Genomic DNA, 16,085 nt, shown 5'->3' on the forward strand with positions numbered 1-16,085 from the left:
AATAAAGGAAGAACCAAGTCGTCTCAAAATAAATAAATAAATGAATAAATAAATAAATAAATAAATAAAATGAACCAAATGACCGGGAATACTAATCATATCTCAATAATAACCCTGAATATTAATGGCCTGAACTCATCAATCAGAAGACATAGACTGGCAGATTGGATCAAAAAGAAAGATCCAACAATATGTTGTCTGCAAGAGACTCACCTCGTAGAAAGAGATACACATAGACTAAAGGTGAAAAGATGGGGGAAAACATATCATGCACATGGAATCAGCAAAAAAGCTGGGGTATCCATCCTCATTACAGATAAGGTGGACTTCAAGTCAAAACTAGTCAAAAGGGATAAAGAAGGACATTACATACTGCTTAAGGGAACCATAAATCAGCAAGACATAACAATCATAAACATCTATGCCCCAAACAGTGGCTCATCCATGTATGTCAAACAAATCCTTCTCAATTTCAGAAACCAAATAGACCATAACACAATAATACTAGGTGATTTTAACACGCCTCTCTCACCACTGGACAGATCTTCCAAACAAAAATTGAACAAAGAAACCATAGATCTCAATAACACAATCAATAATTTAGACTTAACGGACATTTATAGAATATACCATCCAACCAAGAGCGAATACACTTTCTTCTCAGCAGTACATGGATCCTTCTCTAAAATAGACCATATATTATGCCACAAAGCTAATGTAAGCAAATACAAGAAGATAGAGACACTACCTTGTATTCTATCAGATCATAATGGTTTGAAGTTAGAAATAAATGAAAGAGTAAAAAACAGAAGCTACTCCAACACCTGCAGATTAAACAATATACTATTACATGATGAATGGATAACAGAAGATATTAGGAAGGAAATTAAAAAATTCCTAGAGGTAAATGAGAACAAAGAAACATCATATCAAAATCTCTGGGACACTATGAAAGCAGTACTTAGAGGAAAATTTATTTCATGGAGCGCATTCAATAAAAGAAGTAAAAATCAACAAATAAACAACCTAACACTTCAGCTCAAAGCCCTAGAAAAAGAAGAACAGACCAACACCAAAAGTAGTAGAAGACAGGAAATAGTTAAACTCAGAGCTGAAATCAACGAAATTGAAACAAAAGAAACTATACAAAAAATTGACAAAATAAATAGTTGGTTCTTTGAAAAAATAAACAAAATTGATAAACCCTTAGCCACTCTAACAAAGAGAAGACGAGAGAAAACCCAAATCACCAAAATTCGGAATGAACAAGGAAATATCACAACAGACACGATTGAAATACAAAACATAATTAGAAGCTATTTTGAAAATCTATATTCTAACCAAATAGAAAATTTCGAAGACATCAACAGGTTTCTAGAGACATATGAATTGCCTAAATTGAGCGAGGAGGACATACAAAATTTAAATAGATCAATTTCAAGTAATGAAGTAGAAGAGGTCATCAAAAGCCTACCAACAAAGAAAAGTCCAGGACCAGACGGGTTCTCAGCTGAGTTCTACAAAATCTTTAAAGAAGAGCTCATTCCAATACTTCTCAAAGTATTCCGTGAAATAGAAGAGGAGGGTACCCTCCCAAACTCATTCTATGAAACCAATATTACCTTGATACCCAAGCCAGACAGAGACAAATCGAGGAAAGAAAATTTCAGACCAATATCATTAATGAACATTGACGCAAAAATTCTCAATAAAATTTTAGCAAATCGCATACAAAAATATGTTAAAAAGATAGTGCACCACGATCAAGTGGGTTTTATCCCAGGGATGCAAGGTTGGTTCAACATCCGGAAATCAATAAATGTAATTCACCATATCAATAGACTTAAAGTCAAGAACCACATGATTATTTCAATAGATGCAGAAAAAGCATTTGATAAAATACAACACCCCTTCATGCTCAAAACACTAGAAAAAATAGGGATAGTGGGAACATTCCTTAACATTGTAAAGGCCATCTATGCTAAGCCCATGGCTAATATCATTCTAAGCGGTGAAAAACTGAAAGCATTCCTCCTAATAACTGGAACAAGACAGGGATGCCCTCTTTCACCACTCCTATTCAATATCGTTCTTGAGACTCTAGCCAGAGCAATTAGACAGACCAAGGAAATTAAAGGAATACGAATAGGAAAAGAAGAACTCAAACTATCCCTATTTGCGGATGATATGACTATATACTTAGAGGAACCAGGAAATTCCACCAGAAAACTGTTAGAACTCATAAGTGAATTCAGTAAAGTGGCAGGTTACAAGATCAATGCTCATAAATCCAATGCATTTTTATACATAAGTGAGGAATCCTCAGAAAGAGAAATTATGAAAACCACCCCATTCACCATAGCATCGAAAAAAATAAAATACTTGGGAATCAATCTCACAAAAGAGGTAAAAGACCTCTACAATGAGAACTACAGAACACTAAAAAAAGAAATCGAAGAAAACCTTAGAAGATGGAAAGATCTCCCATGTTCTTGGATAGGCCGAATTAATATTGTCAAAATGGCCATACTTCCAAAAGTGCTATACAGATTCAATGCAATCCCAATTAAAATCCCAATGACGTACCTTACAGAAATAGAGCAAGCAATCATGAAATTCATCTGGAAGAATAAGAAACCCAGAATAGCTAAAGCAATCCTTCGCAGGAAAAATGAAGCAGGGGGTATCGCAATACCCGAACTTCAACTTTATTACAAAGCAATAGTAACAAAGACGGCATGGTACTGGTACCAAAATAGACAGGTAGATCAATGGTACAGAATAGAGGACACGGACACAAACCCAAATAAATACAACTTTCTAATACTAGACAAAGGTGCCAAAAATATGCAATGGAGAAAAGATAGCCTCTTCAACAAATGGTGCTGGGAGAATTGGAAATCCATATGCAACAGAATGAAACTAAACCCATATCTCTCACCCTGCACAAAAATCAACTCAAAATGGATTAAGGACCTTGGAATCAGACCAGAGACTCTGCAGATTATAGAAGAAAAAGTAGGTCCCGATCTTCAACATGTCGGCCTAGGACCAGACTTCCTCAACAGGACTCCCATAGCACAAGAAATAAAAGCAAGAATCAATAACTGGGATAGATTCAAACTAAAAAGCTCTCTCTCAGCAAAGGAAACTATCAGTAATGTGAAGAAAGAGCCTACAGAGTGGGAGAATATCTTTGCCAATCATACTTCAGATAGAGCACTAATCTCCAGAATCTATAAAGAACTCAAAAATCCCTACACCAACAATACAAATAATCCAATCGACAAATGGGCTAAGGAAATGAACAGACACTTCACAGAAGAAGATGTACAAGCAATCAATAAACATATGAAAAAATGTTCAACATCTCTAGTAATAAGAGAAATGCAAATCAAAACCACCCTAAGATTCCATCTCACCCCAATTAGAATGGCGATTATCAAAAATACAAGCAACAGGTGTTGGCGAGGATGTGGGGAGAAAGGTACACTCATACATTGCTGGTGGGGCTGCAAATTAGTGCAGCCACTCTGGAAAGCAGTGTGGAGATTCCTTAGAAAACTTGGAATGGACCCTCCATTTGACCCAGCTATCCCACTCCTTGGCCTATACCCAAAGGATCTAAAATCAGCATACTACAGAGATACAGCCACATCAATGTTCATAGCTGCTCAATTCACAATAGCCAGACTATGGAACCAACCTAGATGCCCTTCAATTCACGAGTGGATAAAGAAACTGTGGTATATATACACAATGGAATATTACTCAGCCATAAAGAATGACAAAATTATGGCATTTGCAGGCAAATGGATGAAATTGGAGAATATCATGCTAAGTGAGATAAGCCAATCTCAAAAAGACAAGGGACGAATGATATCGCTAATAAGTGGAGGATGACACATAATGGGGGGGAGGGAAGGGTTAGTGTTAGGGTTAGAGTTAGGGTTAGGGAGGGGGGCAAGTATGGAGGAAGAAAGTACTGTATAGAGGGTAAAGAGGGATGGGAGGGGTGGGGGGAAGGGGAAAAATAACAGAATGAATCAAACAACAATATTGTATGTGGATTTATGATTACACAAATGGTATGGGAAAAACATACCATGCACATGGACTCAAGAAAAAGTGGGGGTAACTCAGGTAAAATGGACATCAAGTCAAAGTTAGTCAGAAAGGATGAAGAGGAACATTTCTTACTGCTGAAGGGAACCAACATTCAGGAAGACATAACAATTGTAAATATTTATGTTCCAAATAGCAGCACATCTATGTACATCAAATAAATACTTCTCAATTCCAGGAACCAAATAGAACACAACACAATAATTCTGGGTGACTTCAACACACTGCTTTCACCACTAGATAGATATTACAAACAAAAACTGAACAAAGAAACCATACAATTTAATAACACAATGAATAACATAGCCTAACATACATATATAGAATATTTTATCCCTAAGATTTCATCTAACTCTGATTAGAATGGTAATTATCAGAAACACAAGCAATAATAAATGTTGGTGTGGATATGGGAAAAAGATTCATTCATACATTGCTGGTAGGATAGAAAATTGGTGCAGCCACTCTGGAAAGCAGTATGGAGATTCCTCAAAAAATTTGAAATGAACCCGTCATGTGACCCAGCTATCCTACTGCTCAGCTTATACCTAAAAAACTTAAAATCAGCATACTATAGTGACACAGTCACATCAATATTTATGGCTGCTCAGTTCTCAATAGGTATATTGTGTAACCAATGTAGATTCTTTTCAACTGATGAATGGATAAAGAAAATGTGTTATATATACACAATGAAATACTACTCAGTCATAAAGAAGAATAAAATTATGGCATTTACTGGTAAATGGTTGGAGTTGGAGGATAAAATTTTAAGTGAAATATGCCAATCCCCAAAAACCAATGACTGATTTTCTTATCTGATAAGTGGATGATGAGACATTAAAGGGGACCCTGGGGATAATTGAATAATGGAGGCACTTTGAATTGTGTAGAGGAAAATGGTGTGGGAGGGTGGGGAAAGAGAGATAGTGGACTGAAACAGACATTATTACCCTATGTTCATGAATGATACACAATTGGTGTGAATCTACATTGTGTACAACCATAGAAACAATAGTCGTACCCCATTTGTGTACAATGAAACAAAATTCAGTCTTTAAAAATAATATATATAATATTAAAGTATATATATGTATATATACTTTAAAACTATTGTCTTGTCAGGATATATTTGTCAATATTGATGTATCAATTTTGATTGAACAATGTAGATTCATTGATATCAACCCACAGGGACAAATTCATCATTGACTACCATTGGGGTTGATTTTTCAATATCAACTCTTTGGTGTATATTTATCAATATGGATTCATTGGTGTAGATATTCTCATATTGATCAAACTGAACAGATTCCTCAATATCCACTCAAATGGTTTGAATCATTGACATCAACTCAACTGGTTAGATTTGTTGAAATTGATTCATCAGTCTAGATTTGGTTATATTGACACATTGTGGCAGATTCATTGATATCTACTCATTGGTGTAGATTTGCAATGTTTTTCCATATTTGTAGATTATTGATATCAACAAGAAGGTGTAGATTCATTGAAATCAACTCTGGCTTAGATTAGTCAATAAAGCCTCAATGAGGTAGATTCCTTAATATTAACCTATTATTCTTGATTCATAAATAGTGACTTGACAGGGTATATTTATCAATATCTACTCATTGGTGTAGATTCATTGACATCTACTCTTTGGCATATATTTGTAGATAACAACTATACAGGGTACATTTGTTAATATCAACCCATTAGTGTAAACTCATAAATATCTACTAGTTTGTGTAGATTCATTGATATTGACCTCTCAGGGTAGATTTTTCAGTGTCTACTCTTCAGTGTAGATTCAATGATATTGACCAATTGGGGAAGATTTGTCAATATTGACCTGTCATGAGAGATTTGATGATGTCGACTCAAATGTGTGAATTCATCAATTTTGACTCATTGGTAGAGATTCATAGAGATTGACTCAACTGGTTACTTTCATAGATATTGATATGTTGATATAAATTTGTCAATGTTGATTGATTGATATTTACCCATCAGGGTAGATCCTTCAATATTGAGTCTTCTGTGCATATTCATCAATATCAATTTGTTGAAATAGATTCATCAATATCAACAATTTTTTGTAGATTTGTCAATATTGAATCATCAGGATAGATTTGCCATATTGACCCATCAGGCTTCATTCCTCAATATCATCTCTATTGGTTAGATTCATTAATATCAATCCTCTGATTAGATTCATCAATATTAACTGGTTCAATTGGTCAAAATGTACTCATTAGGGTAGATTTGTCTATATCAACCAATCAGGTTAGACTCATTGATAAGCCTTTGGTGTAGATGCATCAAAATAGAATTGTTGGGGTAGATTAATCCATATCAATTCATTGAGATAGATTGTTCAATATTGACTCTTCTCATTAGATTCATTAATATCGACCCATCTGAGTAGATTCATCAAAATTGACTCATTAGCATAGATTCATCAATAGCGACACTTCAGTGTAGTTTCTTTGACATTGATGAGTATATTGATTTGATGATGTAGGTTCATTGATATATACTTTATGGGGTAGAGCCATCAATATTGAATCACCTATGTAGATTAATTGGTGTAGATTCATCAGTTTTGATGCATCACTGTAGACTCATCAAATTCGACTCAAAGATTAGATTTGCCAGTATTAAAATATCAGTATAGATTCATCTATATTGACTCTTCAGGGTATATTTGTCAATACTGACTCTTTGAGATAGATTCCTCAACGTTGATCAATCAGGGTAGATTCATGGATATTGACTGGACTGGGTAGATTTGTTGATATCAACCCATCAGTGTAGATATGTTGATATTGACATGTCAATATAGACTGGTAGATTTATAGACATTTAGTCATCAATATTGATGCATCAACATTGATTCATTGATGTAGATTCATTGATATCAAACTATTGGTGTGTATTTGTCAGTATTGACCCATTGGAGTAGATTTGTCAATATTGACTTGATGGTATGGATAGTTGATATCAAATTAATGGTGTTGATTCATTAATATTGAATGCTCAGATAGATTTGTTGACATTGACTCATCAATATACATTCATCAATAGCAATCACCCAGGTTAGATTTATAGATGTCAAATCAATGGTAGATTCATTGATATCAACCCATCAGTATAGATTAGTTGATATTGACTTGAAGGGATGGATTCATCAATGTTGACTCTTCAGTGTAGATCAGTCAATATAGATTCAATGGGGTATTTTCATAAATATCAACTCAACAGGATAGATTTGTCAATATCAACTTCTCAGGGTTGATTTGTTGATATCAACCATATGGCAGATTCATACTGATATTATTATGTCAGTGTGCATTTGTTGATAACAACTCAATGGGGTGGATTTGGTGATATCTACTCATTGGTGTTGATCCATCGACATCTATTCATCATTGTAGATTCATCAATATCAACCCATGGGGTAGACTGATCAATATCAACCCATCAGTGTAGATTCATTAATATCTACTTGTTGGTGTAGATTAATTGATATCAATTCTTAGGGGTAGATTCAACAATATTAACCAGTCATGGTATATTTGTTGATGTTCATATGTCAATATTGATTTGTCATTTAGATTCCTTGATATTGACCTGAAATATCAACTCTTCTGTGTGTGTTCATCAATATCAAACCATTGGTGTGGATTTAATAATATTTATTCACCAGGGAAGATTTAATGATATGTAATCATCAGGATACACCCATACATATCAACCCATTGGGGTAGTAGCAGGAGTAATGGAACTAGTGAAACATTGTAATTATATAGCATAAGAGTTCCTCTATTCCCAGAAGATTGGTGACTGAGATCAAGATTCAAACTGAAAGAACTCTTGCACAGAGTCTCCTCATGCAGGGTTTTACCACAGCAGCTAAGCATCCTGTGCCCTTGCACAGAAAAATTCCCAAGGTACCAGTCATACCACAGGCATGAGGTCATCAGAGACCCCCAATCTCAGTCACTGCTTTCCCTTCCTGTCATCCCTATGCACAGAAATATACTCATTTGGGTAGATTCATCTATATCAACCAATGGGGATGGATTTGCTGATATTAACTAGATGGGTTAGATTTATCAATATTGATTCAATTGGTTTGATTGATTAGATTTGTAAAACTCAATTCATTGAGGAAGAATCATCAATATCCACTTGCCAGTGTAGACTCATTAATTTTGACCCATTTTGTTGATTCATCAATATTGACATGATGGCATAGATTTATTGATATGGACCCATAGGAGTAGATTTATCAATATCAAATTGTAGGGGTAGATTTGTCCATATAAACACATCAGTGTAGATTCATCAATATCAAATTGTTGGGTAGGTTCATTGATACTGATGTGTTGATATTGATTCATTGATGTAGATTCATCATTATTGAATCATCAGTTTAGATGAATAGATATCAACTTATAAGGGTAGATTTGTTGATATTGATTTTTCAGTGTAGATTTAAAGATATCAAACCATTGTGTTGATTTGTTGAAATTAAACCTATGGGGTAGATTCATGAATATTGACCAATCAAGGTAGATTTGTCAACATCGACCCATCCATGTAGTTTGGTCAATATTGACCCATTGGGTTACATTTGTTCATATCAACACATTAAGGTAGGTTTATCAATATTTATAGAAGCATATAGATTCATATTGACTTGTGGTAGATTGTTCATTATCAATTTGTCATTATAAATGATGTGATGTAGATTCATTGATACCAACCTTTTGGGTAGATTTGTGGATATCAAGTTGTCAGTGTAGATCATCAGTATTGACCCATTGGTGTACAATCATCAATATCAATCCATCAAGGTAGATTCATCTGTATTGATGCTTTGAAGTATATTTACCAATATTGACTCTTTTGTGCATATTCATTATTATTGACTTGTCTGTGTAGATTCCTCCACACCAACCCATTGTGTTAAAAGAGTCAATATCAACTTGATGGGATATATTTACTGATGTCAATCATAGGTATTGATTCAATGATATTGATTCATTGGTATAGATTCTTTGATATCAACCAATTGGAGCAGATTCATTGATATTGACTCTTCAGTGTAGATTCATCCATATCAATCCATTGGGTTAGATTCATCAATATCAACTTGATGGGATAGAGTCATTGACATTGACCTGTAGATGTTGATTCATCTATATTTACTCATCAGCATAGATTTGTTGATATTGAACTGTGTTGACTCATCAGATATTTGTCAGTATTGATTCATATATGTAGATTCAATTGTATTGAACCATCAGAGTATATTCATCAATATCAACTCTTCTGAATAAATTCATTGATATTGACCTAAGGGTAGATTTGTTAATATTGACTTTTTGGTGTTGATTCATCAATCTTGAATCACTGGTGTAGATTCTTCCATATGTACCCATTGGGGTAGATTCATCAAAATTGTTCCAATTGGGTGGGTTTGACAATATCAACATATCAGTGTAGATTCTTTAACATTGACCCATTGGTCAAGATTCATTGATATTTATTTGAAGTCACAAATTCATCAATGTCACCTTAAAGCTGCAGATTCATCAATATTTACCTTTCAGTGCAGTTTCATCAATATTGAATCAAAAGGTTCAGATTCATCAACAATGAAACATTGGTGAAGAAACATCTATGTGGACCCTTCAGCATAGATTTTTCAATACTGATCCATAGGCATACATTCATCAATATCAACTCATTGGTGTAGATTTGTTGATATTGACATGTTGGTGTATATTGTTCAATATTGATTTGCTGATATCAACTCTTCAAAGGAGATATGTCAATATTGCCTTAATGGAAAGGTTTGTCAATATCTAATCACCTGTGATTTGTCAAAATTGGACTATCAGTGAAGATTCATGGATTATGACTCATCAGGTAAGATTCATTAATATCTACTTACTGGTGTAGATTTGTTGATATCAACATATTAAGGTAGATTCATCAATATTGGCTCTATGGGATTTATTTGTTGATATTGACACATTGATGTAGATTCATTGATATTGATTCTGGGGTAAATAGAAATAAAAATATGTACCCCATTTGTATACAATGAATCAAAATGCAGTCTGTAAAAATTTAAAAAATATAATGTCAATGATGGTCAGAAAAAAAAATATATAGTCTTTCCAAGAAGCCTACATGATTACTGTTTGTAGCAATCTTTACTTATTTCTGTGAATTTCTACCATTTCTAAATATAGGTGTTGTTTCTTTTCAATTAATGAGTCCTACATCATCCAGTGATGGCTCTGTTTTGGTAGAACACATTAGCTTTTGAAACTACTTGCAGATCTTCCCTGGGTTTTATTTTCTGTGTGGTCATTTCAAGTCTCTTTGTGCATATTTACAACCTCATGATGGACTAAGAATGTGTGGATAGCTTGAGGTCACTCTGGTATAATTGTGCTTGTAAAAGTTCATGTTTATCAATTAATACTGAAGCCTCAGGCCAGTAGAGCATAGCAAGATATCACACTGAACAAGCTTGGGAAGGGATGAATAGGAGTTTCTCCATGCTAGAATGTTATATAATACCTATTTTCACTGTTTCAAACTAAATTTCAGCCATTTCCAAACATAAATTCTTCTGAAATCATTGAATCCTTGAACTAAATTTCAGTAGTTTTCAAACATAAATTCTTCTGAAATCATTGAATCCCTTTTAGTAGTTTCCAGAGGACTGATTTTCAGACATTCTTTTCTTGTCAATTTTTTCAGGTTTTTACTGCTTTTTGAGAAAAGAACTTGCCATTCTCATCACTAACCAGTAAGTCAGAAACCTTACTGAGGATACTATTTTTTGAGGGACAGAGGAATAAATTAGAATGTAGTTTATTCCAACATGCCTTTGTAATGCATATCTACCAAATGTAGTCAGACATCAAGCAATGTCAAGTCATTAATATTGGAGGTAGAGTCTAACTAAAAGAAATGTATCTATAAGGAAAATACAGAAAGAAGACAAGCAAAGTAAGAAAGAAGCATTAATTTAAAAATTAATGGTAAATATCAAGTGCAGGATTCATAAGTTTGTAATTGGATAATTTTTGATGGATTAATAGTGAAAAATTATTGTTGAAATGAGAGTTGTATTAGTTATTATCAAAAAAATGTAAGTTAATCATGATTAGAAAAAATTCTGTCAGAATTCCTGAATTCATATAATGAATTGACTTTGTAATAATGTGTTTCAGTCAACTTTTTATTCCTCTGACCAAAACACATGACAAGAACAATTTTAGAGTAGGAAAAGTTTATTTGATGCTCATGGTTTTAGAGGTTTTAATTCATAGATGGCCAGTTCCATTGCTTTCTGCTCTAGGTGAAACAGAAGATCATGGAAGAAGGGCATGGTGGAGGATAGCAGCTCAGGACAGGACTATGGGAAAGCAGAGAGAGAATACTCTGCCCACCAGGGACAAAATAGAAGCCCAAGGCACATCCCAGTGACTCACTTCCTCAATCCACACCCTATTTGTTTACAGTTACCAGTTACTCTCTATCATCAGATCAATGTATTGTTTAGGTTAAAGCTCTCATAATCCAATCATTTAACCTCTAAAGTTTCTTGCATTGTCTCACACATGATATTTTGGAGGAGAAACTTCACATCTGCCTTGCCCTTTCAGTGGAGCTAACCCTTGACAGGGATCTTCCTCTAATTTAGCTTTTTCCACCTCTGAGGGATATTTGGATGACTAATGTTTCTATTGTAATTTAGTGCTTCATTAAGCCTATTGGAAGAGTGCACAACTCTGTTGAGAGTAGATATTAAATAGAAGTATCTACCTTTTGAGAAGTAAACCAAAAATTTATTAACCTTCTTAAATGCAAGCTTAAAATGAGGAAACCTTCTGGAGTTAACTAGTGATACCACCAGTAAAAGGTGATGAGTTCTGTTTCCTCAAATATTAAAATTTGAACATTAGAGAAGCACTCTGATGCCAGCATATGAAGCAGGTTTAATTTAAAGGTAGTAACACAGAGAACTGGAGAGAGGCTGGGTAGAGTTTCCATGGAGCGTCAATGCTGGCTGCCCCTAGATGCTAATCCTGAGGTCACCAACCAGTTTCTCAATCAGGTCTACATCCTAACTGGCAATTTGTTGATTTATACAAAATGGATTCTGAACTCCTTAGCATGGTACCAAGACTATTCTGTGCAGTGTTACTTCTCTTTCCTATTACAGAAAAGTATGAAGTATTCAGAGCAGAAGAGAAGAAAAATATAAAATATCAGGGACAGGATGTTACATAATCTGTATATTTCATGAAGCAATCGGCAATCCCTGTGGAACAACTGGACTGATCTATGCTATTGCAAACAATAAAGACTAGATGCACTTTGAATCTGAATCAACCTTGAAAAAATTCCTGGAAGAGTCAGTATTAATGAGTCCTGAAGAACAAACCAGATAGCTTGAGAACTATGACACTATTCTAGTTATTCATGAGACCAGTGCCCATGAAGGTCAGATGGAGGCACCAAGTAGAGATAAAAAAGATGATGTTCATTTTATTGCATTAGTTCATGTAGATGGGTATTTCTATGAATTAGATGGATTGAAACCATTTCCAATTAACCATGGGAAAACTAGTGATGAAACTATTAGAGGATGACATAGAAGTTTGCTAGAAATTTATGGAACTTGATTCTGATGAACTAAGATTTAATGCAATTGCTCTTTCTGCAGCATAGCTTGTTGATGATGGAAATACCAAATACAGTATTATTTGCAACAAAAGTGAAACTTCTGCTGCCATACACTAACTAAGAAATTTTGATATTTTCATTAACTTGACTGATTAAACTTTATGTGAATTTAAAGATAAATCAATAAATGTAGTAACACAGAGATCTCCTGGGAGGGAGAAGGGGCCCATGGCTGGTGTTCTGACACCCTAAGAAGTGAGTGTGCCCTATCCTTTTTATAGTTTAGAGTCTTCTTTGTTCTCCTGCTCTCTCTCCACACTTCTCCTTCCTGCCTAGGAAGTGTCTAGGAGGAGCCATGAGATAAAAAAATGGTGAGAAGAAGATGGGCAGGGGGATGGGGCCAAATGGAATGATTCAGGCAGGTGGGCCCAGGGGACATTAATTAGCAAATCCCTGTCTGCAGTCTTTGGGTGGGATAGTAGAGGTAGGTAACCTTGGTGATCAAAAGGGCTCTGGAGACACTGACATTCCAATATCTCAGGGTGGTCTCCAACTCCCCAGACTCAGATGGCCTCTATTCCTCCATTTGACCCAATCACCTATAATTTTGGCTTCATTAGTTTTGAGTTTATTTTGGCTTCAAAGTGCATAATATTTCACATCAAATTTCCAAGTTCACAAAATAATAGTGATAAATTGTTTATAGAAATGAAAGTTGGAAAATATGGAACCAAAGTGAGAAATTGGATCATCTCAAGAAAATTATTTCAAGAGAGCTTAATATAAAGTACAGATGCTCCTCAATTTATGATAGAGTTATAACCTGATAAACCCATTGCAATTTAAAGCTATCAGAGTTTGGACATGCATGTACACTGTAGAGTATTGGTTGTATGTCCTCATGACTGTGTGGCTGACGGAGCTGCAGCCCACTCACTGCCTCTCTTCAGCTGCATGAAGTATATTGTGTGCCACATATCTGTAGCCCAGGAAAAGACCCTAATCTAAAATTTGAAGTATGGTTTCTACTAAATATGTATAACTTCCATACCATTAGAAAGTTAAAAAAATCATAAGTTGAACCATAGTAAGTTGGAGATAGCTTATACTATAACAGGGATGAAAAGTGGAAAAAGACCTTTGTACATGGTTTTAGAAAATATTTATTTTATATATTTCTAATCTTTAGTCCTTTCATCTTGCTGAAATCACTAAAATATAAAGAGCTACCAATGCTAGCACTACAAGCTCAGTCAAAACTTGATGATCTTTCAAATGAAAGGCTAGTGCTAGAATATGATTTGTAAAGATTTTTGAATTGTCACTGAAATAAATAACAGTTTAGTCTAATGGTATCATGTGATTCTTTGTTCTGTCTAAAGGCTTATTTAGCTTGTTTCAGAAATTGGGTGATAAGAAAATATGTAAAGATCTTTTACAGGATCTTTACTCATGTAGAACTGGATTTTGGTAAACACACTAAATAAACCCTTTTGGTAGCTTTTCACTATACCAAAAGTAAGTTCAGTAATTAGAATGAGCCCTAAGCAGTTTCAAGCTTGAAGTTTATGTTTAGGCACAATTTCTCACAGTGGTCTAAGATATCAGAAATGCAGATTTTTTTTTTAATGGGAACAGTATGTTTGCATGGCTTCACAATTATCATACCAAAAGGTGATGTTTTGTTGTGTTTCGAGTTGGTGCTTAAGTAAAATTGAGAGTCAGGGCTTTTATGTTCTTGTACAGTTTATCTCTGGTAGTTGTTATTTCAGTTAGAGGGCTTTAGTGCATTTTGAGTATGACAATGCATTATGTATAAGCAAAAATGAATTCCAGGTTTCTTTAAGCAATAATAAAAGCATCTTTATTATTACCTATGCTTGCAGGATATTTAGATTTTCTGTATCCTGAATGAGAAATGGGAGATGTAGGGATGAATTTGGTCAGCTAGTGTACATACTTAAGATGAATTGTGTTTGTTTACCCATACAGAGCAGTGTTCCACTCAAGAGTAGAGGACAAATACAGTTTGAGTAGTCTTGTAGGTAAACAATGCCCCTTCTTTCGCCCAATAGGTTCATGTCCTAATCCCCAAAAGTGAATGTGTGACCTTTTGGCAAAGAGGAATTAAGGATGCAAATGAAGTATGGTTGCTAACCAGCTAACTGTAAGGTAGGAAGATTATTGTGGATTATCCTGATGAGTCCAATGTATCCTTACATGGGTCCTTAAAAGAGGAAGGGGAAACAAAGTTGACAGACCCAGAGAGAGGGCAGAATGAGAAGGACCCATTTCTACTTTTCTGTCATTGGAGTTGGAGGAGTACTATGAGCCAAAGTAAGCACAGCCAGACATTGCAGTACAAGGGAACAGTCTTCCCTGGAGCCTCCAGAAAGGAAGAGTCCTGCTGTGACACCCTTACTTTTAGCAACCCAACAAGACCTGTGTCAGACATCTGACTGCCATAACTGTAAGACAATGTACTGTGGTTTTAAGCCAGTAATCATTTTGTTAGTCAGAGATAAAAGGTGCACAGGTATTTAGTCAGCTAGTATACATTGTGTACATACATCAAAGGATGTTGAGACCTTGATTGTTTAGGTATCCAGTATCCTATTAAGGTGTGTGGGATCATCTTGAAGTTCATTACAGTAATCTAGGAAAAAATGTTAAGGATTGTGACAGGAATTTTTCACAAAGGCCAGTGAAAGTAACAAAAGGTGGTTTGAAAGTTGAGGGAGGTCATGTTGACTGTTTTGGTTTTAGATATACTAAATTTGTGTGTGTGTTTTGGTATTAGGGAATTGAACCCCGTGGGACTGTACCCTGAACTACATCCCTAGCTACCTTTTTTTTTTAAATTTTGAGTCAGGGTCTGACTCCATTGCCCAGACTGGTCTTAAACACATGATCCTCCTGCTTCAGCCTCAGTTGCTGAGATAACAAACATGCACCACCAAGCCCAGCATCAGATATCCAATTTGAAGTGATGGTGAGGACCCGCTCCCCTACAAAGTTAATTTAGATACTTACTAAAACTTCACTGAACACACTAGATGATTTGTGCTAAAAGGATAATGTTTCAACCAGTAAAGCAGGAGATACACACACACACACATACACACCTGCCTTAAAATCTCAGAGGTAGTATGTTGAGGGAGGAAAGGACAAAATTAACAGCCATGTAAGTAGCTCTGTGGCAAACCAAAACTGTGGTTCTTATCAATTTCTTTCCA

At 35.0% G+C, this 16,085-nt stretch overlaps 1 pseudogene across 1 annotated transcript; it reads left to right on the forward strand.

Annotated features, from left to right (window-relative positions):
• Positions 1–12,211: 12,211 nt before the first annotated feature.
• Positions 12,212–13,011, forward strand: LOC306652881 (ubiquitin carboxyl-terminal hydrolase isozyme L3-like; annotated as a pseudogene). Its single transcript has one exon. The product of its transcript is annotated as a ubiquitin carboxyl-terminal hydrolase isozyme L3-like (transcript).
• The last annotated feature ends 3,074 nt before the right edge of the window (positions 13,012–16,085 follow it).

The sequence above is a fragment of the Sciurus vulgaris genome (genome assembly GCF_902686455.1).
Source record: "Sciurus vulgaris genome assembly, contig: HiC_scaffold_633_arrow_ctg1, whole genome shotgun sequence".
Classification (NCBI taxonomy): domain Eukaryota; kingdom Metazoa; phylum Chordata; class Mammalia; order Rodentia; family Sciuridae; genus Sciurus; species Sciurus vulgaris.